The 24,808-nt window shown below is 41.4% G+C and overlaps 1 protein-coding gene and 1 long non-coding RNA gene across 5 annotated transcripts in view; one reads left to right on the top strand and one right to left on the bottom strand.

Moving 5' to 3' along the window:
* Nucleotides 1-24,808, top strand: part of adgrl1a (adhesion G protein-coupled receptor L1a) — a 377,800-nt gene that overhangs the window by 13,263 nt on the left and 339,729 nt on the right. The window lies entirely within an intron of this gene.
* LOC141381274 (uncharacterized) lies at nt 923-15,538 on the bottom strand. Its single transcript, XR_012401204.1, has 3 exons — nt 12,004-15,538; nt 8,441-11,585; nt 923-2,407 (listed from the first exon to the last, which is right to left on the bottom strand). It is a non-coding gene; the product is annotated as an uncharacterized lncRNA (long non-coding RNA).

Below are 24,808 nucleotides of genomic sequence, written 5' to 3'. Positions count from 1 at the left end.
CGGAAATTTATTCCCGCGGCTGTCCCCGCGCCAGATTTCTGCGGCGCGGGAATAAATTTCCGAATAAATCGCGGGAGCAGAACTCTAGCACGGAGCTCCATAAACAAACAGCACGCGTCGCGTTTTTAACGTGACTTTGCACGCGATAAGATAATATATCCAGTTAACCTGATACAGTACACGCGGTTACAAGTAACAAATCACAACTAAATACATTTGCAAGCAAGAGTAAACGAGGCAACAACTTTAACCGCACGTACTTACACTTGAGAAATGGAAGAAACCCATCCTGACGTCCATCAGTTACTCTTTACTGATCCTTCCTTTAACAAACTCAGATGAAGTATTCTTTGTAGCATGTAGCTTCCAGAAGTTTCCAACTGCTTGGTTATAATGCTGAGGTTTCATCTTTGGGTAGAGACTCAATATATCCATCTGCAGTGTGACTTCAATCAACCGGCATGTTTGTGTGTGTGTGTGTGTGTTTGTGTGTGTGTGTGTGTCTGGGTTTCTGCGTCAGAGGGTGGGGCCTCAGGTTTGAAATCTCCCGGGTTTGCGCGTGCACGTGAATAACTTGGTTTCGTTCGTACGTCATGGCGAAACACCTAATGAGTCGGTATCAAGGCGACTCGTTCGAAGCACTATGAGTCGACTCTTTTATAGATGAATCAACCGTTTTAAACACTGTATTCTTACAGATTTAAGCCTTAGCTGGATACTTCACTTCACTTAGAGCTGTGTTACACACTACATGGAGGGGAATTTTCAAAAACCCATAATATGGGCTCTTTAATAGTTTTTGATGTTTTTTTTTTACAGCCAAAGTCTCTTTAAGGCAAGTAATTTCACTCTGCGGCCATCTTTGAAACACCTCTCGAGCATTCTGTTTGAATGGGAAAACTATAAATTCTCCAAAATTATCAAGGTTAGGATTAAATTCATGTATAGGAAACAAAAAAAAAAAAAAAAAAAAAAAAATTAGACAGCAACTGTCTCTTTAGTTTAATTTCTAAACATTTAAATCACACAAAATCTGCAGAAATTCACATCTGATTGCAGGTCCTCCCAGAGAGAATTGTCAGTCTATAGCAATAGCTATGGCTCTTGTACTAAAAGGTGGGGCTTCATTCACTGTGTTGACTGTTACATTGTTCCCCATTCAAAACAAAGTGAGTGACATAAACAGCAAAAGTCAGTCCAATGCACTCGAAACAAAAATATATTAAAAAACCTTTATTCACAAGGCTAATATTTTAAAAAATATATATTTATTTTTTTTAAGGTTAGCCATGTAAATAGGCAGCGCAGTGGCACAGTAGGTAGTGCTGTCACCTCACATAAAGAAGGTTAATGGTTGGAGCTTTGACTGGGTCAGCTGGCGTTTCTGTGTGGAGTTTGCATGTTCTCCCTGCGTTCCCGTTGGTTTCTCCCACAGTCCAAAGACATAAGGTACAGGTGAATTGGGTAGGTTAAATTGTCCATAGTGTATGTGTGTAAACGAGTTTGTGTGGATGTTTCCCAGCAATGAGTTGCGGCTGGAATGGCATTTGCTGCGTAAAAACGTGTTAGATAAGTTGGCGGTTCATTCCGCTGTGGCGACACCAGATTAATAAAGGGACTAAGCCGAAAGAATTAATGAATAGCCATGTGAATTAAAGGTTTTTTAATATTTTTTTCTACATTTTTTGAGTGTCTTGGACTTATTTTTGCTGTTTGTTTTGATGAATCCCTTGCCCAAAGAGCACCGACACATTATTTAAGCTACTCCTGAATGCTTTTTATTTGATTTTAGATTTTTATATGAGTGACATGTCTTGTATATTATATAGTTTTTGTTAAAGGTCTGATTGCATTTGTTCTAAATTTTTTAAAATGTCAATCAGAGCGTTTTTTTATTTTTCAGAAAATGTAAAAAAAAAAAAATGTCAAAATAATAAGCATTTTAAGATTTAAAAAAGAGGGTTATCCAATTAAATGCTCATTTTTTAACTCTTCTGTATTGCGAAAATAAAGCAGAACTACTGTACCAAGAATGACCTGTTGTCTTGTTTTAAGAAATAATGTGTCAAAATTAAGTGATTTTTTTTTTCATGCAAAAAAAAACTTTTTTGCATGTTTTTCAGTGTGAAGTTTAAACTGATATTGTGTTATCCATAATTGCAAACCAATTAAATTGTTTTATTACTATTGTGAGCAATTGTCATTTTGCTTTAATTGGCAGCTGTTTTATCAAAACCATTGAACGTAAATCCAGACTTCAAAACTCTTCAAATGCTCTGATGATTTTTTCATAGAGTGAAAAACACTATAAATGACAATTATGAATATTTTATGTCAGTCCAATGTGATCCTTAAGGAAAGTCTTTCATGTCAAAAACAAGCATTAATCTTAAAAAGAATAGTTCCCCTTCGGGGGGAACTTCAGCACTATAAGTGGATTTGATTGTAAAATCCACGCATTGGGAGGTTCGGTTCAGAAGCTACTTGTCTGAAAGAGTATTGAACGGGCCAATTAAGAATGAATTGGCAGCGCAAGCCTGCGCAGGTGAGCGGCATGAGCAATCAACTGAGTATATAAGCTCACCTGGCGCCAGCAGACGCTATCCTTTTCGCTTCAGAGACTTTCTGATCGAGTCGATGAGGGTTCCTCCTGCTGTGACCAGCGATTCTGAGCGAACGAGAGCATTCTCCCGGTCCAGAGTGTGTACACGCAGTGGCAGACGGTCGAGCTGGGTTTCTCCCTTGCCTGGCGTTCTTTGGGTCCGGTCCTCCAGAGCGGTGCGTATAAAGTTGCAAACTTCACAGAAAGAGCAACACAGTCGTGCAGCACGTCCTTATCAGGACGGCGCTCCGACTGTGCGTTTCTGGATGCGGTGGTTTCCTGTCCTCGGATGATGGGCGCGGGCACTGCGTTACATGTCTGGGGGTCCAGCATGTTAATGCGCTGCTCGCGGGCAGTTCATGTCGTCATTGCGATGCCATGACTGTTGCGCAAGATCGCGGTTAGCCTTTGCAGAAGGGCGAACCACCCCAGTTGTCCCCTGCTCTGCAGCGGGCACTCGGGCAGATCTGAGGGTTTCAGCGAGAGATAATCCGTCGCCCACGGGCCCGCGGACCTCCCGCTCCTCTAAGCGCTCCATCCAAGCTTCGGGCGGGGGAAGCGATCCGTCTAACAGATGGTAGCCCTTACGCCCGATGACACCGGAGACCAGATGTCCATCGCGGCATCGGAGGGTGGGCTTTCATTGTCCGATGATGATCCAGACCCGCTCGCCCCCTTCGGGCTGGTGAGCGCTGTCACTACGGATCCTGAAACGGACATGTTAGCCGTGCTTTCCCGGGCTGCTTCGGCCGTGGGTTGGAGATGGTTTATCCCCCAGCTCCGCGGCCGGACCGACTAGAGGGGCGTTCCCTTCTTCCCGGAGGTGCACAGTAGGCTCACGCGGTCTTGTAAAGCACTTTTCTGCTCGTGCTGCGTGTTCCTCCACCCTAACCACTCTTGACGGTGAAACAGCCAGGGGGTATGTGGCGATTCCTCAGGTTGAGTGCGCGATGGCGGTAAATCCGCGCGGCGCCTCTTCTTGGCGGGGTTCGCCTTGTCTCCCATCCAAAGCCTGTAAGTTATCTACCTCCCTCGGAGCTAGAGCTTACATAGCTGCGGGCCAGGCTGCTTCCGCCTTGCATGCGATAGCCACCTACCAGCGCTACCAAGCGCAGGCGCTGGCCGAGCTGCACGAGGGTGGGTCCAACCCAGGCTTACGAGCTTCGCACCGCCGCCGACTTAGCTCTTCAGACTACTGAGTCCGCTGCGTGTGCGTTGGGGAGGACGATGTCCACATTAGTGGTCCAGGAGCGCCACCCCTGGCTGATATGCGCAAAGTCGACAAAGTCCGCTTTCTTGACTTCCCCATATCCCCAGCCAGGTTCGGCGACACTGTCTGTGAATTCACCCAGGAATTCAAGGCGGTGAGAGAGCAGTTGGTGGGTGATGTCTTATCGGCGGTCCGTAGCCCGCTCCGCCCGCCGTGCCATTCATACCTGCTCCTCGCCGAAGGCGCCCGCCTACGAGAGCTGCTCCGCCCCCGCACACGCCTTCGGCGAAGCGAGCGCGTCGGGCACCTCGGAAGCAGGCAGCCCCCCTGCCCAGAACGCCGCTAAGTCCGGCAACGGACCGCGAAGCGCCCCTGGGACAGGCCATCTGGAGAAGAGGAAACTTGCTCTTTCCCCGCTGGAGGGCGGGGCCCTATTTCCAACGGCACTTTTTACTGCCATGAAAACATTATGAAAGGGCACTTTTCACTTCCCCAGATGTGACAGCCCGAAATCTGCCAGTCTGGGACGCTATGCTTTCTAGCTTGCAGATTCGGTGCGTTTCGCCAGTGGCTCACGAGCGCTGGGAGGACGGTCTCCTTTCTCCCACCCCTCGAGCCTCCCCTCCGGAGCTCGGGTTTGGAGTGAGAGCAAATATCTCACCTCCAGCTTTTCCGTGGGACCCGCAAGCTTCCCGGATCAGCACACCCACTCCGCGCTGCCCCACTGCTGGTACGTCAGCGATTGTAGCGATGAGTCCATTAGCGAGAGCTCTGCCTGCCTGGTTAGCGCGGGCCAGCTCTTCGCGGTGGCTCATACGCACAATCAGACTCGGCTATGCGATTCAGTTCGCGAAACGGCCCCCCCAAGTCACGGGTGTGTATTCACCAGGGTCAGCCCCCTGTCCGCCCCTGTCTTGCGAGAGGAGATTGCTGTCCTCCTGGCGAAGGATGCAATCGAGCCGCTCCCTCCAGCCGAGATGGAGAGCGGGTTTTACAGCCCACGCTTCATCGTGCCCAAAAAGAGCGGTGGGTCACGGCCAATCCTAGATCTGCGCGTTTTGAACCGCTGCCTGCACAAGCTGCCGTTCAGAATGCTCACGCAGAAGCGCATCCTCCGGTGCGTTCGTCCTCTGGGTTGGTCTGCAGCATTAGACCTGATGGACGCGTATTTCCATGTCTCCACTCTTCCTCGCCACCGACAGTTTCTGCGGTTTGCGTTTGAAGGTCGAGCTTGGCAATACAAAGCCCTCCCCTTCGGGCTCTCTCTGTCTCCGCGGGTCCTCACCAAGCCCGCGGAGGGTGCCTCAGCGCCCCTTCGGCTCGCGGGCATCTGCATACTCAATTCTTTACGACTGGCTGATTTTTGCCCTCTCTCGGAGCAGTTGATTATGCACAGAGACAAAGTGCTCTGGCACTTCCACCTGTGGGGGTTTCAGGTCAACCGAGAAAAGAGCAAACTCGCCTCCGTGCAGAGGATCTCTTCTCTCGGGCTGGAGCTGGACTCGGTCACCATGGCAGCGCGCCTCTCCGGAGAGCGCGCTCAGCTGATGCTGTACTGTCTGAGAGAGCTCGACAGTAAAATAGTGGTCCCACTGAAACTATTTTAGAGGGGCATATGGCATCCGCAGCCGCTTCATGCCGCTCGGATTATTCTATATGAGACCACTTCAGCACTGGCTTCACGATCGAGTCCCCAGACACGCATGGCACGCGCGCGCACACCGAGTCTCTGTTACTGCGCTGTGTCGCCGCGCCCTCAGCCCTTGGAGCGACCCCTCGTTCCTACAGGCCTGGGTGTCTCTAGAACAGGCGTCCAGTCTTGTTGTCGTTTCAGCAGACACTTCCAACACGGGCTGGGGGGCTGTGCGTTGCGGGCATGCGGCTGCGGACCTGTGGAAAGGTACCCAGTTGCATTGGCATATAGCCTGGAGCTGTTGGCAGTGTTCCTCGCTCTCCACCGTTTTTTTCCGGTGCTGGAGCGGCAACACGTGCTGGTCAGGACGGACAGTACGGTGGCGGTGGCGTATATCAGCCGTTTAGGGGGTATGCGCTCTCGCCGCATGTCTCAGCTCGCCCGCCGTCTGCTCCTCTGGAGTCATCCGCGGCTGAAATCGCTGCACGCCATTCATATTCAGGCAAGCTCAACCGTGCAGCCGATGCGCTCTCACGGCAGCCTTGCGTCCTGGAGAATGGAGACTCCACCCCGAGTCTGTTCAGCTGATATGGGCGCGATTCGGGGAAGCCCAGATCGATCTGTTGCTTCCCCCGAGATCGCTCATTGCCAGTTGTTCTTTCCCTGACCGAGTGCTCTCGGCACGGATGCACTGGCTTACAGCTGGCCTCGGGGCACGCGCAAATACGCGTTTCCCCCAGTGAGCCTGCTCGCGCAGTTACTGTGCAAGGTCAGGAAGAGGACGAGGAACAGGTTGCTGGTTGCGCCCCTCTGGCTCAACCGGACCTGGATGTCAGAGCTCTCCCTCGCGATAGCCCTCCCCTGGCAGTCCCTTCGAGAGAGCACCTACTCTCTCAGGGACAGGGCACCACCTGGCACCCTCGCCGATCTTTGAAGAGATTTTAGACGCGAGGAAGACTTAGGTAACCTCCGATCGCGGTGGCTAATACCGTCACTCGGGCTAGAGCCCCCTCCCCGAGCGCGCCTATGCCCTGACGTGGAGTCTATTCACTGAATGGCGTGTCTCTCGCTGAGAAGACCCCCGTAATTTGCCAGATCAGCGTTGTGCTTTCTTTACGCCGAGAGAAGTTGGAGAGCAGGCTGTCGCCCTCCACACTCAAGGTTACGTGGCTGCCATCTCCGCTCTCATAACGCGGTGGCTGGCAGCACCGTGGGAACGCATAACCTCATCATCCGGTTCCTCAGGGGCGTTAAGCGAATTAATCCACCCCGCCCCCTCTCATGCCCTCTTAGGATCTCGCCCTCGCTACACAAGCCGCGTCAGATCCCTTCGATCCTCGACTCAGTATCTTTCTGTCCCTGAAGACAGCTCTGCTGGTCACGTTGATATCGAGAGGGTCGGGGACCCGGAGGCATTTTTCGGTCAGTGACTCGTGCCTGTAATTGGGCTGGCTTCTCTCACGTCCTGAGACCCCGCCCGCGATATGTGCCCAAGGTTTCTACCACTCCGTTTTAATACGAGGTAGTGAGCCTGCAAGCGCTGCCCCCGGAGGAGGCAGACCCAGCCCTTCTTATGGTCCAGTTCGCGTTTTGCGTATTATCCGGACCGCACTCAGAGTTTAGATCATCTGAGCAGCTCTTCGTCTGTTATAGCGGTCGGCAGCAGGGAAGTGCCGTACCGAAATAAGTTCCCACTAGATTGTGGATGCCTTTCTTTCACTATCAGAGCCGAGACGAGCCGCGTCCCCCGAGAGCGCGTGCGCACTCCACTCGGAGCTTCGCATCCTCTCGAGCGCGCGCACGCGGCGCCCCTCTAACAGACTTCTGTAGAGCTGCGGGCTGGGTGACACCCAACACATTTGCAAGGTTTTACAATCTGCGAGTGGAGCCGGTTTCCTCAAGGGTATTAGGTAACCCTTGGTGATTGAGGAAACAATTCGGTAGGGTGTTGAAACACGCTTGCTGCGCCATTTTCCCTAACACGGAGATACGTGCGACTTTTTATCTGTCAGTAAAGTTCCCCGTCAGGTGAGCCCTGCAGATTCCTCCGTGGCCCCCAGCACTGACTCAGCGGAGGAGTCACTTGCTGGCCCACTACGTTGTAGGTCTGCCCGCTGGTCAGCCCGCGTTTTGGGTAAAGGTGCCTGCTATGCGCGATCCCCACTAGGCGATCCCATATGCTTATTCCGCCACGGTTAAGTCCCCCCCCTGGGCGGACCCGTGTCTTCCCTCCCCGCTAACCACTCTTTTGCTATGCGAACTCCCCCTTTTTTAGGGCTAGTCCATATGTAAATTCTGCCATCTATCCCCCCTTGGGTAACGGATGGCCTCCGCAGCGTCCTCCCTATCGGGATTGCACGCTTCCCAACGTACTGTCGTATTTTCCTAGAATTATCTAGATGCTCACGACTTCCCAAAAAATATATATAAATCCGTAAAACTTCTGTTGAAGTAGGATAAATTAGGGCCAGGGACACGTTGGAGGACCGCGCCCCCCATGATGTGGGTGCGTCACGCTTGCTTGACTATCTCCTCATCGGGGGTGTTGGTAAGGTGCAGTCATTATGGCGCTTTCAATGGGCTCCCAATGCGTGGATTTTACAATCAAATCCACTTATAGTGCTGAAGTTCCCCCCGAAGGGGAACGTTCGAGGTTACTAAAGTAACCCTTCGTTCCCCGAGGAGGGGAACGGAAGCACTATACTCCGTCGCCATAATGACTGTCCCTTAGCTGTTGAAAGTCTCTTCAGCTTAAAAAGGATAGCGTCTGCTGGCGCCAGGTGAGCTTATATACTCAGTTGATTGCTCATGCCGCTCACCTGCGCAGGCTTGCGCTGCCAATTCATTCTTAATTGGCCCGTTCAATACTCTTTCAGACGAGTAGCTTCTGAACCGAACCTCCCAATGCGTGGATTTTACAATCAAATCCACTTATAGTGCTTCCGTTCCCCTCCTCGGGGAACGAAGGGTTACTTTAGTAACCTCGAACGTTCACCTAAATATGTAAATGTGTTCCTTATTTACTCACCCTCAAGTGGTTTCAAGTCTTTGAGTTTCTTTTTAATTGTAATCTGAACATAAAGACATTTTGAAAAAATAATTGGAATTTTTGAAAAAAAAAAAAAAAAAGAAACCTGTAACCTTCCATAGTAGGATAAACAAATAACATATAGTTGGTTTTCCAGCTTTTTTATCTTCTTTTGGGTTTTATTTTAATGATCTAGGTGCAAAGTCTAAAGTGCATGGCACAAATGCATTAAGAGCGTGTCCAAATCCACTTTTGCTGTTTAAAGGATGGAAACTATGGTTTGGGACAAGGCACATGGTCTAACAGGTTTGTGCTTATTCTCTTAATGAGTTATGGTTGTGTTATGAGTATATTGTGCATTACACCAATCAGAGACTAATTTCCCTCTAAGAGTCAGTTGCGTTTACATGGTGGACTTTGTAAGTGGAAAAACTGAATGCTTTACTAGCGAGAAAACAATTAAACAGATGATCTGTAGCGAGGATAAAGAACAAGCCTCCTCCATTCGGCTTTCAAATTACTTTACTTCTACTCTTTACTCCTTTACTTTAGTGGAGCAAGGAAACGATGGAAACTCACTCCCCTAAGACATCCATTGGCCTACATATTTAATTTAGTTTGTTAAGCACAAAGATTTGTTTCATAACTATTTCAAAATTCAGTTCTAATTTCCAGCAAATTAATAAAAGAACAATAATAACAAAGTGGAGTTATATCCAAGCACACTTCCTATTACCCCATTTGGTGATGCATACGTCTCCCGAACTCAATAGGTTGACAAATGTAAACTTTTTTTTTTTTAATAAAACTAATCTGAATATAAATATGATAAATAATACTACCACCAATAATACTATTATACCATTGCAAATTATTATGAATAAACTGAAAAAAAGCTTGGTCTATTTCAGCTCCTAAAAATATCAACGCGCCAACAATGCTTCTTAACACACTTCCTTTTTAGACCAGCGCATGCAGGAGCCCACAAAGTGGCACAAGTAGTTTAGCTATTTAAACAACTTGGCGCAAAGCGTGAATATTACTGTTAATGTAAATATTATTCGAACATTAATGTGAATATTAACGTAATTACTGTTGCGCTGGTCTGAAAAATTGCAACAAATTGCTCCATATGTGTTGCGCCTTTTTGCGCCGGGTGTATGATAGGCCCCTTTGTGTTTAACAGAATAAAGATACTCAAACAGATCTGCGAAAAAATGAAAGGTGAGTAAACGATGACAGAATTCTTACTTTTGGGTGAACATTCCCTTTATTATCACTGACAGTGTATATTTTTATTTAAAAAAAGAGAAGCAATTGGATTAGAAACACACTGACATTGAACTCTTATACGTTTCCAATAAACAACTTAATCTGATTGGTTAATTGAATTCTAAAGGACTATCACTGTCATCTCAGTATGTTTAATGTGGCATAGGGTTTTAAAGGGAACATTAATGTTGCTACATGATGAAAACAGAATGAGAAATCCATCTGGTGCCTGTTTACAAACATAAACAATTAAAAAATATATAGCACATATGGATCGCAGGAACGTGTCCTGAGTGAAGATCCCCCTGTGGGCCATCAGTCACAGCTCGCATGCTGAAAGCACAAAGAAAATTCAAAGTCTTTATTCAACATTTTTAATTCAAATCACACAGACAGAATCAGTCACAGAGAAGGCGTCTAGGGGAAACAAGACGCTTTGGCTTGTGAGCGAAGATGTAGATGTAAACAGAATAACTGAATAACTCAGAATATAAACATAATGTACAGGCGTGGGGAAATTAAATAGCAATTAACTTGTTTTGTTCGAATCAGTATGACCCAGCTAACAATTTGAGGTTGTTAAAACATTCCCTTAATGTTGCCACAGTGAAAAACATGCAGGATTCCACACAATTCATGCATGTTGTCCCAACACAAAATATTATAATTTGGGTTAATTGAACATAAAACAATTAAGTTGTACCAAAGTATATCAAGAATTGTGTTGTTTTTGCTCATTTAAAATAAAATAAATAAGTGCATTGAGTTAAATAACATTATGTTTTTTGCCTAGAATGTTTGAAATATTTAAAAAAAAAATCTTTAGACCAGTGTTTCTTAACCACGTTCTTGGAGAACCACCAACACTACTTTGATTAAAGTGGCAAAGGAAATGTGCAGTGCTGGTGGTCGAGAAACATCGCTTTAGACAATGCGTTAACATGAAATTTTTTTGTTATAATTACATTATTAATTTCCCAAGGTGGGTTGCTGCTGGAAGGGCATCCGCTGCGTAAAAAAGTATTTGTTGGATAAGTTGGCGGTTCGTTCCGCTGTGGCGACCCACGATTAATATAGGGACTAAGCCGAAAAGAAAATGAATGAATGAATGAATGAATAACATTATTCAAAACAATTCCACAAAATTTCAGTCTAATGCTATATTGATGTTTTTGACATATTAATTAAAATGTTTTTAGAACATTCACTTTACTTTATAATAATGTTCTAATACCGTTTTCTTATAATGTAGTCTTGGAAGTTTCAAATTGTCCAGCGTTTTAGACATCTTATGAACTTTTGTGTTACAGTAACTTTATTCAAAACAATTTCACAACATTTCATTATCATTTTGTATTAACATTCTTGTAATATTATCAAAAACATTATTAGAGCATTCCATGCACAACATTCTAATAAAGTTTTCCTATGAAATTGTCTTGGAGTGATCAAATCTGTATTGTAAATGTATTAATGTCTTTTTTTTTTTTTTTTTTGTTACATTATCATAATGTCTTAAGACTTTTTACAGATCTTTTATAAATTATTTCTGTAAATTAAATTCATTTGTAAATCAAAAGTTCACTCAATACTTATTGTAATCAATTTTCTCACTTTTTATTTAGTTAAAGATTAATATTTATTTAGCTGAAATGATGGTGCTTGATAATTCATAAAATGCAACCAGTGGTTACCAGGACATTGTGAGTGAACAAAAAAATAAATGAATAAAATTAACATTTTTCACGACATTAGTATCTTTAATCAAACAACTGTTAATTACAGTACATTTGTGTTTTTTTCCACACCTAAAGTGGTGGTAAATGTTGAATCTTCCAGCCTAAACCACAACGAATGAAGTTCTGCACAAGACTTTTGGCCAGCGGAGAAATTAAAATGGTCGTGCCCAACTGAGTCTGGTTCTCTCAAGGTTTTTTTTCCTCACTCCCATCAGGTGAAGTTTTTTTTCCCTCTCCGCTGTTGCCACTGCCTCGCATGGTTCAGGATTGGTAGAGCTACGCATCGATGAATTGGCTTTTCAGTGTTTGAACTCTCAGTAATGATTAAATCACACTGAACTGAGCTAAACTGAACTGAACTGAACTTAAACACTAAAACCTGAACCACACTGTTCCAGTTACTGAACCACACTGTTCCAGTTACTATGACCATTTATGTGAAGCTACATTGTAAAAGAATCTACATTGTAAAAGCGCTATACAAATAAAGCTGAATTGAATTGAATTGAATTGAATCACCTTTAATTAATCACCAAAGACCACATTTTTTAGCTGAAGTAACATATAAACATAATTTTGAATGGCCTGAAAGTGAGTAAATGAACACCAAAGCTTCATTCTGTTTGATTAATCCATTGACGTCACTTAATCTGGTGTTAGATCTTTAATGTTTACAACAACACTTGACTTTACATTCCATTCACTGTCATTGTAGCACTAGGTATTGGTGCAAAACCACCTTTCTATAGTTTGCCAGCATTTTGAAAGTAATTGATGCTTTACACACCATAACCATCTTTAAAAAAGTGCACTGTAATAATCACATTTATATACATTAGTAGTATTTGAAAGTGAGACCAAAAATAGCAACAAGTTATCACTAACACTATGGAAAATAGTTGCCTGGAAACATTTAAAAAATCTATACCTACAGTACAGACTGCAATTTCTGGATTACAAATGATGCTGATCTCCCCACTCCTCAAATACACTGTAGATTATTCTGTATGTGACATTTCCATCAGTGACATACAATGGTATCCCAATGCCTGTAAACGAGTGCTAAGAGCATCTGAGCTGAGCACAACACTGAAGCGAATATGATTGAAAACTGTGTAACATCCCCACTAGCACACATCACTTTACAGCAAAACAAATGTGCCTGCGCTTCTGTCGCATCTGTCTACTACTGTATATTCATCATAAATAGAGCAAAAAAATAATGTTCAGCTCACAGCGGAGTGACAGTGGAAATGCACATGCAATGGCTGAAGCAGCTGGGCGGCTAATGGCAGCAGATTATGTGGTTCACAGTGAGTTTCAAACTACGACGCTGACATTACTTTTAACACAAACAGATTTGGAACAAACAAGATGGCATATTCATAAACACGCAATCTTAAAAGCATTTCCTGCAATATGTTATCTTTTTCGATCTCTGTCATATGTTATATGCATGATATTGAGAAGGAAAAAAAAGATATATTGTGATTTCACCAGGTAACTTGAATAGTTCTGTCCAAAAAGAAGTCATAATGTTAGGTTGATTGGGATGCTTGTAGTGGAATGAGAACCGGGTTGGACCTTCAAAATTGCCTTAATCTTTTGGGGCATAGATTCAACAAGGCACTAGAAATATTTTTCAGAGATTTTGGTCCACATTGACATGATAGACAGATTTGTCACCTGCACATTCATGATGTGAATCTTGGATTGAGTTCTGCTGTCTTTGGAGGCCATTTGAGTATAGTGAACTCATTGTCATGTTCAAGAAACCAGTCTGCGATGATTTGAGCTTTATGACATGCCATCCTGCTGGAAGTAGCTATTAGAAGATGGGTATACTGTGGTCGTAAAGGGATAGACATGGTCAGCAACAACACTCAGGTAGGCTGTGGTGTTGACATTATGCTCATTGGTACTAATGGGCCCATAGTGTAAATTCGCAATAATGATATATTTTAAGGGGTCATTGCAGCATATCAGTTACATTCCTGCATAAAACAAGCTTTCTAGCATGAAAATGATGCGCACTTATTATCAAATAATTTAACAATAGAAGATCAAGTTGCATGTTGTGTGGCTTTGCTCCTCTTAATTATACAATGTGTCCATATGTCTGAAATATCCTGAAGCAGCAATAATGTTTTTTACTGAGGCATGAGATTCCCGCTTTATTAAAGATAAGTATATTTAACATTAATGCACATCAGTAACTCATCAGTAATTTATTTAATGCATGTTACTGTAAGAAATCATTGTAAATAATTGCAAATCTGGCCACTACAACAATCAAATCCTTGCGCACAACTGTGGTTGGAACCAAAGTTCATAGGTCTGTGTTCTCTGAACTCCTCTCAAGTGGTGGACTTCTACATTCTGATTGCTTGCCGCCGAAACGCGTCATAGCTCATTACCATAAAGTTGTCTTGATTTCAACTCTCCTCGACGCCCAAGCTGGTAAAGACGTGCCACACTGCTTCTCGCCGCTTATCGACGCTGGCTTTCAATAAAAATGAATGACTTCTGGCTACTTTGACGCTCTCACCACTTCCAGTGTGAAAGTACAGTTAAACCATTATTAGCCTGAACTGTTGATACAAGGCAGGATGGATTCATGCTTTCGTGTTATCGATGCCAAATTCTGACACTACCATGCAAATGGTGCAGCAGAAATCGAGACTTATCAGACCAGGCACCATATTCTATTGTTCAATTTTGGTGAGCCAATGTGAATGGTTGCCCATAGAAATGTCGCTCACTGGATATTTTATCTTTTTCGGGCCATTCGCTGTAAACCCTAGAGATGGTTGTGCGTGAAAATCCCAGTAGGTCAGCAGTTTCTGAAATTCTCAGACCAGCCCGTCTGGCACCAGCAACCATGCCACGTTCAAAGTCACTTAAATCACTTTGCTTCCCCATGCTGATGCTCAGTTTGAACTTTAGCAGATTGTCTTGACCATGTCTTCATGCCTAAATGCATCGAGTTGCTGCAATGTGATGGGCTGATTAGATTTTTGTGTTAACGAGCAGTTGGACTGGTGTACCTAATAAAGTGGCCGGTCAGGGTAAGTTACAATTACTTACAAAATACAGACAAAATGGTTACAGTGTAGATACATACAATAAAGCCACATTTTAAAATGAATAGTGGGAGTCTAACAGTACTCAGAAACTGAATAATCACATAAAAATAACACTAGTCTTCATCATATGAATAATTCAATACAATTAATCTTACATGTTAAGGCTGCACAAAACAATATAGGGATAGTTCACCCAAAAATATAAAATACCTCATCATTTACTCTCCTTCGTGTGGTTTTAATCATTTATCAGTTTCTTTCTTCTGTTGAGCACAAAAGAAGATATTTAAAAAATTGCTGGCACCCATCGACATCCATAGTTGGAAAAACAAACAACTATGGAAGTCATTGAATGCCAGAACACCAGCATACGCACAAATATCTTCATTTGTGTTCTTAAAAACTCTTGAACAAGTTTGAACAATCATTAAAATTGTTCAAGTAATCGCAGAATGTTCGCTTTGGGATGAAATACCCATTTAAAAGCACACACAAATGATAACTTTCAGCATATTATTGTTGAAATTACAACTCACTGCACACATCGCGTGTGTTCTGAACTGCGGTGTTTATAATCTCAGCATTACACATCCTGAAGTGTGCTGTCAGAATAAATTGTGCAGTGATGTTATTGCTAATAGACATCCTGCTTACTGTATGTGTACAGACTAAGCAAGCATGTCTTAAAGGCAGCACATCCCATAATGTGTCCTATCAACAGCACATCCCTGTTGTCCTATCAAAGTGCAGTTGTTGCCCCTCAGCAAAGTACCTGCTGACCTATGCAAAATTCACACTACAATAGCAATACCCAACAGTCCATGCACAGGGCTAATATCCATGCAGTTGACATGCCAGTGTCAACACTAGCGCTCAAACTCCAGACCAGGCCTTCAGATGTTATAGATACTGTTGACCTCATTATATCTGCAGACCACAGTATTTAACGTTCTGCCAAAGATAAGACCTGTGTGTAGCCATTGACATATAGGTTTGTTTTAGCTCTGTTTATGCGTGTTTTCTTCTAGAATGATGCTAGCAAACTTAATTAATTAGATTGTGCGATTTAAAATTCATTAATTTATTCATTTTCTTGTCGGCTTGGTCCCTTTACTAATCCGGGGTCGCCACAGCGGAATGAACCCCTAACTTATCCAGCACTTTTTTTATGCAGCGGATGCCCTTCCAGCCTCAACCCATCTCTGGGAAACATCCACACAAACCACACAAACAAACACACCCTACAGACAATTTAACCTACCCAATTCACCTATATCGCATGTCTTTGGACTGTGGGGGAAACCGGAGCACCCGGAGGAAACCCACGCGAACACAGGGAGAGCATGCAAACTTCACACAGAAACGCCAACTGAGCCGAGGTTCAAACCAGCGACCCAGCGACCTTCTTGCGGTGAGGCGACAGCACTACCTACTCCGCCACTGCGTCACACAGCTATTTAAAATAAGAATTTAAAATAAATTATTTAAATTTAAATCTGGCACGGTGGCTCAGTGGTTAGCACTGTTGTCTTAAAGCAAGAATCACTGGTTTGAGTCCCAGCTGGGCCAGTTGGTATTTCTGTGTGTGTGGGCTTTGCATGTTTTACCCGTATGCATAGGTCTCCCCCATAATCCAAAGACATGCGCTATAGGCGAATTCGATTAACTAAATTGGCTGTAGTATATGTGTTAGTGTATAGGTGTTTCCCAGTATTGGGTTGTAGCTGGAAGGACATCCGCTGTAATAATTGGACGTTTATTCTGTTTTGGCGACCCCTGATAAATAAGGAACTAAGCCAAAGGAAAGTTAATGATTGAGTGTTTAAATTTATTCATGTATATCAGAAGTGATCATTATATTTTTAAGAATCAAGTGATGACTGGGGTAATGGCTGCTAAAAATCAGCTGAAATCTAACCCTTTGACGTTCAATTACACTGGTGTAATCAGTCGAGGCGGGTGCTTTAAGTCCAAGATCACACAGGTGTGATTGAATTGTTCAGTGCGTCAAATAATCAGCTGCTAAATTCTAAACTGCTTTTCCATGGTGGCTCACACCGAGCCTGAATAAAAGATGTGCAAGACGCTTGTTGTAAATCACAATTTATTAGTGTTTACAAACAAAAAAAAAACATTTGTTTGGCATTTTATTTACCATTTAAACTTATAAGTAGTTTTATTTTTACTGCTTCTTCTCGCTACTATGTTATTTGTTTCACTTGCTTCCTTTTTCAATATAAATAAGAGAAGGGACAAAAAAACACATATGTTTTGTTTTAATTGAGTTTAATTGATTGTAATGATGACACAAACGATGAGCTTTTCAAAGCATAGGAAAACAGTCAGAAAAGTTGGACTAATCACTTGGCAATGCAACAAAATGATAATAAACAAAAATTTCACCAGTGCTCAGGCAGAAAAACATTTGGCCTAATGCTTTTTTAGAATGTATCATGTGTCCAAACATTGAACATAGGTTCACAAAAAGTTTTTTCTTATTTCCTATTTATTGAATTTTTTATTTTTATTTTATTTTAGCTAAATATATATATATATATATATATATATATATATATATATATATATATATATATATATATATATATATATATATATATATATATATAAACTAAATTAGCTAGATACATAACAGAGTATTTGTTTTTAGTAAATAAATTTTAAGATATTTGAATTTTGCAGAAGTCCCTCGAATAATTGTATCGTCCCGCAACCCCCACAATCCCTCACAACTCTCTATCCACACCCGCATTCATCCATAAAAACTCATCCTGTGCAACGCACTCAGTGCGTTGGGTCCTCGGGGTCCTGTTGTAATCCTCCAGGAGTGCAGGTCTCCAGTTTTAACAGCATAGCATATGTTCGTATACATATCTGAGATTCAGAATATCAGACTTTTAACAATATATTATGAATGTCTGTAAATCTTTGCAGAAAAGGGATAAAAAACAGAAACAATAAACAGACAAATCATTGGGGCTGTGTGGTGACACATTGTAAGATTATCATAATGATTGGTGAAGTTTTAAGCGACACCTTAAAAATAATGGTCACAAAAAAAAAAAAAAAAAAAAAAAAAAAAACATTTGAAACTTACCTGTGAAAAGGTGTTTTTTTTTTATAATATTATATTTTTATAATAATATTTAGTTGATATTGTTTACTTTTTATATACTGGTTATTATATAGGAAAATAGAGATGAGACAGGTATATATGGGGAGCAGAGAGAAGGGGGAAGGATCAGCAAAAGACCTGGAACTGAACTCGGGAACTCTGAAACTCTGGTTGCCACTTTTCTTTTAAAAAAATTAATAAATAAATAATATGAAAATACATTGTTTTTCATAAAAAAATAATAAACTAAAAAAAAGATAATAAAAAAAGAAGAAAAAAAAAAACACAATTTAAGAACTACCTCCTTGGTAATTTTCCGTTCTGTCCTTTTAAATCTTATGAAATTTCTCCAACATGTTCGTATTTTTAAAATACAAATGCAGGTTTTCTAGATATCCTTCTGTTTTCATTCTAAAAATTCCCCATACATTCATTACAATGTTTTCTTGTTTTACTACAATCCTTTTCCACATAGGGCTTTTCACCAGTGCTATATGAGATATTATAGATCACCAGATTGCATCGTGACCTCAGTGCTATATGTTGGTGCACTTTACCCTTAGGCTAATGTCGACGTTTATAGTTTTTTTCTAGCAAATTTTTTTTTATTGTTAAATTATAAGAACCTTTATTTCATGTTGATTTGTTTTGATTGTTGAGATGTCAGAATTATTAGCTAGCCTATGATTTATTTAATTGTTTGCTATTTTGAGATTGCTCATATTGTGGATAATAATCAAAACTGGCCTGCCGCATTACTGTTGTTCTGGGTGCCAGTTTTACCAGCTAATTTGTATGATTATAGGGGCAACAAATGTTACAAATCAACTTTAATGTTGCTATAGCACCGTTGTGCAACAATTTGAGCTTCACACACAAAAGACATAACACAGATTAAGTCATTTTTTTACACATGTGATTAGTTTAAGATGTTTATTTATTAATTTTCCTTCAGCTTAGTCCCTTATTTATCAGGGGTCACCACAGCGGAATGAACCACCAACTATTACAGCATGTTTTATGCAGCGGATGCCCTTCCAGCTACAACCCAGCACTGGTAAACACCCATAAACATTCAGATACACACTCATGGGCAATTTTTTTTATCCAATTCACCTATAGCACAACTCTTCAGACTGAAGGGGAAAGTGGAACAAACCCAGGCCAACATGGGGAGAACACGCCAACTTTAATAATTAAGAAATAAGAAAAACATTTGTAAATCTATGTTTAATGTTTGGACACATGACACATTCTAAAACAGTATTAGGCCAAATGCTTTTCTGCTTGACCACTGGTGAAATTAAATTTATTATTATGGTTTATTATGAATTTATTATTATTTTGTTGCATTGCCAAATGATTAGTGCAACTGTTCTGACTTTATTTCTATGCTTTAAAAAAAGCTAATTGTTTGTGTCATTACAATCAATTAAACTCAATTAAAACAAAACATATTTGTTTATTTATCGTTCCTCATTTATATTTAAAAATAAAGCAAGTGAAACAAATAACAGAGTAGCGAAAGGAAGCCATAAAAATAAAACTACTTATATGTTTAATTGGTAAATAAAATGTTAAACAAAGGTTATTTGTTTAAAAACACTAATTAATTGTGATTTATGACAAGCGTCTTGCACATATTTTTGAGCCACCATGGAAAAGAAGTTTTGAATTTAGCAGCTGATTATGTGACGCACTGAACATTTTAATCACACCAGTGTGATCTTGGGCTCCAAGCACCCGCCTATACTAATTACACCAGTGCAATTCAACATGTCAAAGGGTTCAATTTCAGCTGATTTTTAGCAGCCATTACTCCAGTCATCAATGTCACTTGATTCTTAAAAATATAATGATTTGGTTCACATCTGATATTTAAATTAATTTAAATCCACAATAATTAATTTTCCTATGGCTAAGTTCCCTATTTATCAGGGGTAGCCAAAGCAGAATAAACGTACAATTATTAAAGCGGATGCCCTTCCAGAAACACCAATACACTCACACATACACTACAGCCGATTTAGTTCATCCAATTCACCTGTAGCGCATGTCTTTGGATTATGGGGAAACCAGAGCACCTGTAAGGAAACCCATGCCAACATGGGGAAAACATGCAAACCCCACACAGAAATGCTAACTGGCCCAGCCAGCACTCAAACCTTCTTGCTGTGAGGTGTCAGTGCTAACCACTAAGCCATCGTTCCGCACCATAGTTATTTATACATTTGACAATGAACAATAAACCTCTGTTTTCTATTCATCTGATGTGATTTGTATGTGCTTTGCTGTTTATTTAACACTGAATCTAGTGCAGGTCACTGTGACCTACAACATTTTTTTTTTTTTTCTTTCATCAAATTGGTGGCAGTCGGTTGGTCTTGGCACAGCAAATTACAGTTTTAGAGGACTTTAAAGCTATATCTAGACCGAAATCAACTGAATGAAAGATACAATCTTCTGATTAGAAGGAACACATATGCTATTTAGTAGAATTGCAATGTCTTAATGTTTTTTTTTTTTTTCACTACCCAGTCATGGTCTCGGCTGGCACGCAGGTGCAAAATAAAACTGTTGGCATTTAAGTAACTCCACATTTTTTTTTTTAAATGAGTCATCCTTCTTTTCCCATGGATTCTTGTTTTCACAGCAGCTTGATTTCTCCCAAAGATTGCTTATATTGATCGCCTGAATTAATGTAGTTTCAGCTTAAACAGAGGGTCGCGCGGCTATGCAGAGCTCGACATGGTGATGAACTCTAATGCTTTGAAGGTACAATATCGATCGGGGTATCCGCACTCTTTATTCTGTTATTTGTCTGAGAAGGAATTGATTCTTCGAGCGTGATGTTGCGCACTCATGTGTAGGTGGGTGTGCTCATGTAAATGAGTGTGTAGGTGTGTGTGTGTGTGTTTGTGCCAGCCTTGATTGGTGATTGCATCTGTTAAACACTGCAATCTTTTCTATTTTAGAGGCAACCAATTTAGAGCGAGGCACCTTCACACTTGTATAATCACCCTCCACTAAACGGAAAACACACACATATGCGCAAACACACACTTGTGCTTAAGTCAAAAGGCACAATTTTGTTTGCACGCGCAAATTTTGCCGTAAAATGGGCTGACACATGAGTCACTGATCCCAGTCCCGTATAGGGAGCTCTGTCAGACTGCACGTCTCTGAGTGGGACGGGAAACCCAGTTGTGGAACTAATTAGCTTTGCTTAACTGAGGATGGATATGGATTGCTCCTGACAGCTGTCTGCTCTCATTCATTTGTGGAAGAGACACATTTGTTTGGAGATGCTTTTTTTTTTTTTTCTTCGAGTGCTTAGAAGCTGAGGCTGGTATGTCCCTGGTTGAAGGTGGCATCAGGTCCCTAGTGATGCCTGACAAGGTCAGCAACATGAAAGCCTGGAGATTTGTGTATTCTTTCTACAAATCATTATAGAAATGGGCAATATGAACATCCTGTATCTTTAAAAAAATAAATAGATAAAATAATAATAATAATAATTTATTAATTTTCTTTTCGGCTTAGTACCTTTATTAATCTGGGGTCGCCACAGTGGTAAGAACCACCAACTTATCCAGCATGTTTTTACTCAGCAGATGCCCTTCCAGCTGCAACCCATCTCTGGGAAAACAATAATTTAATTTAATTTAATTTAATTTAATTTAATTTAATTTAATTTAATTTAATTTAATTTAATTTAATTATATTTAGGGCTGCACAATTGCGCAGTGGCTAGTACGTTCTCCTCATCGCAATAAGCCTCGACTGGGTCAGTTGGCATTTCTGTGTGGAGTTTGCATGTTCTGCCAGTGTTCGCGTGGGATTCCTCCAGGTGCTCCGGTTTCCCCCACCGGTCCAAAGACATATGGTATAGGTGAATTGGGTAGGCTAAATTTTCCGTAGTGTATGAGTGTTAATGACTGTGTATGGGTGTTTGCAAACATCTATGGTGTTCTTCCAACCGTCCTGGGGGTTTTATAAGCATAAGCTAATTGGCCCAGGCTTTATCATTGGATGCTACACAATAGTATTCAATTTTCCTATTTTGATATTAAACCAAGTCTAGTCCCATAAATGTGTTATTTCAAACACTTGGATTAGTGTTGACTATAGACTGAGTTCCATAGATATGTACACTGATATCCCATATGGACCCTGAGCATACGTCAATAGCACCGCCACATTTGTACAGTGCTCCTAGGACAAAAGTCAATCAACTACACTAGTTAAGACTAAAGCCAGTGTGAAGATGCTGGACTTTAGCAATGTATATGGTTGCAGTAACGAGCAAAAAAAAAAAAAAAAAAAAAAAACGAGGGCAGAACATTTGATAGGTAAGTATTGATGATAACACAGTCACTTAGTGCACAAATCACAAGGCCAAGTAGCACCAATTTGCACTAAATACGAGGCTTTTGCTAGTTTGTTCAAATAAAATCAGCAAACAATGTAAATGAAATATGACAACAAGATGCTGCTGTGCTTGAAACTTGTATTATTGTTGGCTTAGTGAATGAGTCATTCATAATAGAGATTTGTTCACAAACGAATCGCTCCCTTAATTAGAACGAAGAGTGTTGTGTGTTTCAGGAATCAAATTAGATCAAATTTAAATTGTCAAATTACATATTTCATAATTTACCAAAATATTTGCATACTGATGACAGAAAAAAACTCACGATCATGGATATATATATATATATATATATATATATATATATATATATATATATATATATATATATATATAAATAATCAGATATTGTTGCCGACCCCGAATTAATAAAGAGACTAAGCCAAAAAGAAAATTAATGAATGATATTGTGATATATATATATATATATATATATATATATATATATATATATATATATATATATATATATATATATATATATATATATATAGCCAGTCATCCACTGCACCTTGTTTCCACATTCTTTTCAAAGGAGCAAAATGGCACTAAAATGGCAGCTCTTTAGACGCAAAATTTCCAATAGTCAACAATAACATAGGCGACATCTAATATAAATATCTACGATGTTCTTCAAGCCATCCTGGGTGTTTTGTAAGATAGTACTTTTTTTTCTTATTCTGTGATAACAAACCAAGTCTTGTCCCACAAATTAGTTATTTTAAACAATTGACTGGGGTAATGAAGTATTAAGCGAATTTTGAGTAGAAGTTTGTAAGTAATCTTTAAGTAACAGGCTTAAATTAACGCTGCAAAACATCACACACATACAGTGCCACTGTAATAATAACTGCACAGACCAAGTATATGTTTCATTGTAATATATCCATTTTAATTAAAAAAAAAAAGAAAATTGTAAGAATTTTTACCGCTATATTCCCACTGATAAGACTTCACCCATACCTATACTGCTAACGCAATCCTCTCACAGTCACCTTTCCTTTCGGGCATGCACACACCTGCCCGTCTTTGCACCTGTGCATCAATGCAGCGGTGCATAGACCCACCCAGCATGTGTTCTTAGATTCCTCTTCCTCTGCACTTAAACGTCCTTGCATATAAATAGCAATCAACCTGACCTATGCGCACCCAGATATCGAGCCTTTTTCAGGGCAGTAAGCTTTTGTACAGAATCCCTTCTCGCTAGCGGGGGAACGGGGGAAGGGGAGGCAGATTCCAGCTGCACCAGGGCTTGATGGGATTTATGACCCATCCTGAGCTTTTCCCTCCGCTGGCGCCTTTCCCATTGGCTAGAATTAACAAGCAAGCGAAAGGAAAAACAAACAAACAAACAAATTACAGAGGAACAAACCGAGGAGGTAATAAGCATGTCGGGACATGCAAAGCTCGCTGTACGTGCTCGGGCACATGGGGGGAGGGTAGGCTGGTGTAGCAGAACCGATCTCCACCCCTTTCACATCCTCTGTTTCATCTCAGTCCCGCACTTTTCTCACTCTATCCCTTCATCCGGCGGTTCACGTGGGCAGCGGGAGACAGATGGGCGGATGATGGATCTGACGTGATAGACAGCAGGCTGATGGATGGGCGCCGGGCTGATATGGGATTAATGCGTAGCTGAGGCCGCAGCCGCCCAGCGGAGGGCTTGCTGATAGATAGATAAAACAGACGAGCAGATAAACAAGAGAGCACTAATCCACGCCCCCTTGATGGACAGAAAATCAAAGGCAAGGGAAGGAGTGGCAATAGAAAGGTGGGTTTTTGTAGTCGAACGCAGCCAGGGGAGATAACAGACAACGGACAGAGGCGAGAAGTGGATATGAGCTGGAGAGGAAGAGTGGGAGACTTGGAGGTGGAGGTGTTGGATGAGTTTGATTGGACCTTGAGTTTGAGTCTTTTGGTTGGGGCTAAGCGTAGAGCACCTGGCTGCAAGTGCTGTCAGCTTATAACCCTCAATCAGGCCTTTGTCAGCCTTGAAAGTGCACTGCTTTTAGGTGAAAACAAAGGGACAAGATTTAATTAGTTAGTATGATAGATAGATGATAGATAGATAGATAGATAGATAGATAGATAGATAGATAGATAGATAGATAGATAGATAGATAGATAGATAGATAGATAGATAGATAGATAGATAGATAGATGATGGATGGATGGATGGATGGATGGATGGATGGATGGATGGATGGATGGATGGATGGATGGATGGATGGATGGATGGATGGATGGATGGATAGATAGATAGATAGATAGATAGATAGATAGATAGATAGATAGATAGATAGATAGATAGATAGATAGATAGATAGATAGATAGAACCTGACAAAGTAATTCAAAGTTTTCTTGTAAATATTCCCTGCTATTTGGAGGACTCTCAAAACTGTGAAATGGACTTGTGTACTTTATTTGACTTCACAGTTCAGGATAGTCACAAGTGAACGGTTTGGGACAGATTTCAAATCACATGCTTTCTGGGGTTGTGCACCAGGCAACACAGAGGTCTTCTAGACTTTCTTACGCTAAGAATTCACATATACAGCAGGGCGATCCTCTTGAAAATAATTTCCTTCCTAAAATATTATTCTTTTTCGGTAACCACCTTTAAATACATGCCATTTTCCATTGATTATAACATTTTCAGTGAAAATTGCTAG

The sequence above is a fragment of the Danio rerio genome, chromosome 3 (assembly GCF_049306965.1).
Source record: "Danio rerio strain Tuebingen ecotype United States chromosome 3, GRCz12tu, whole genome shotgun sequence".
In the NCBI taxonomy this organism is placed as follows: Eukaryota; Metazoa; Chordata; class Actinopteri; order Cypriniformes; family Danionidae; genus Danio; species Danio rerio.
Note: the sequence above shows the minus strand (reverse complement) of the source record. Positions and strands in the feature narration are given on the sequence as shown.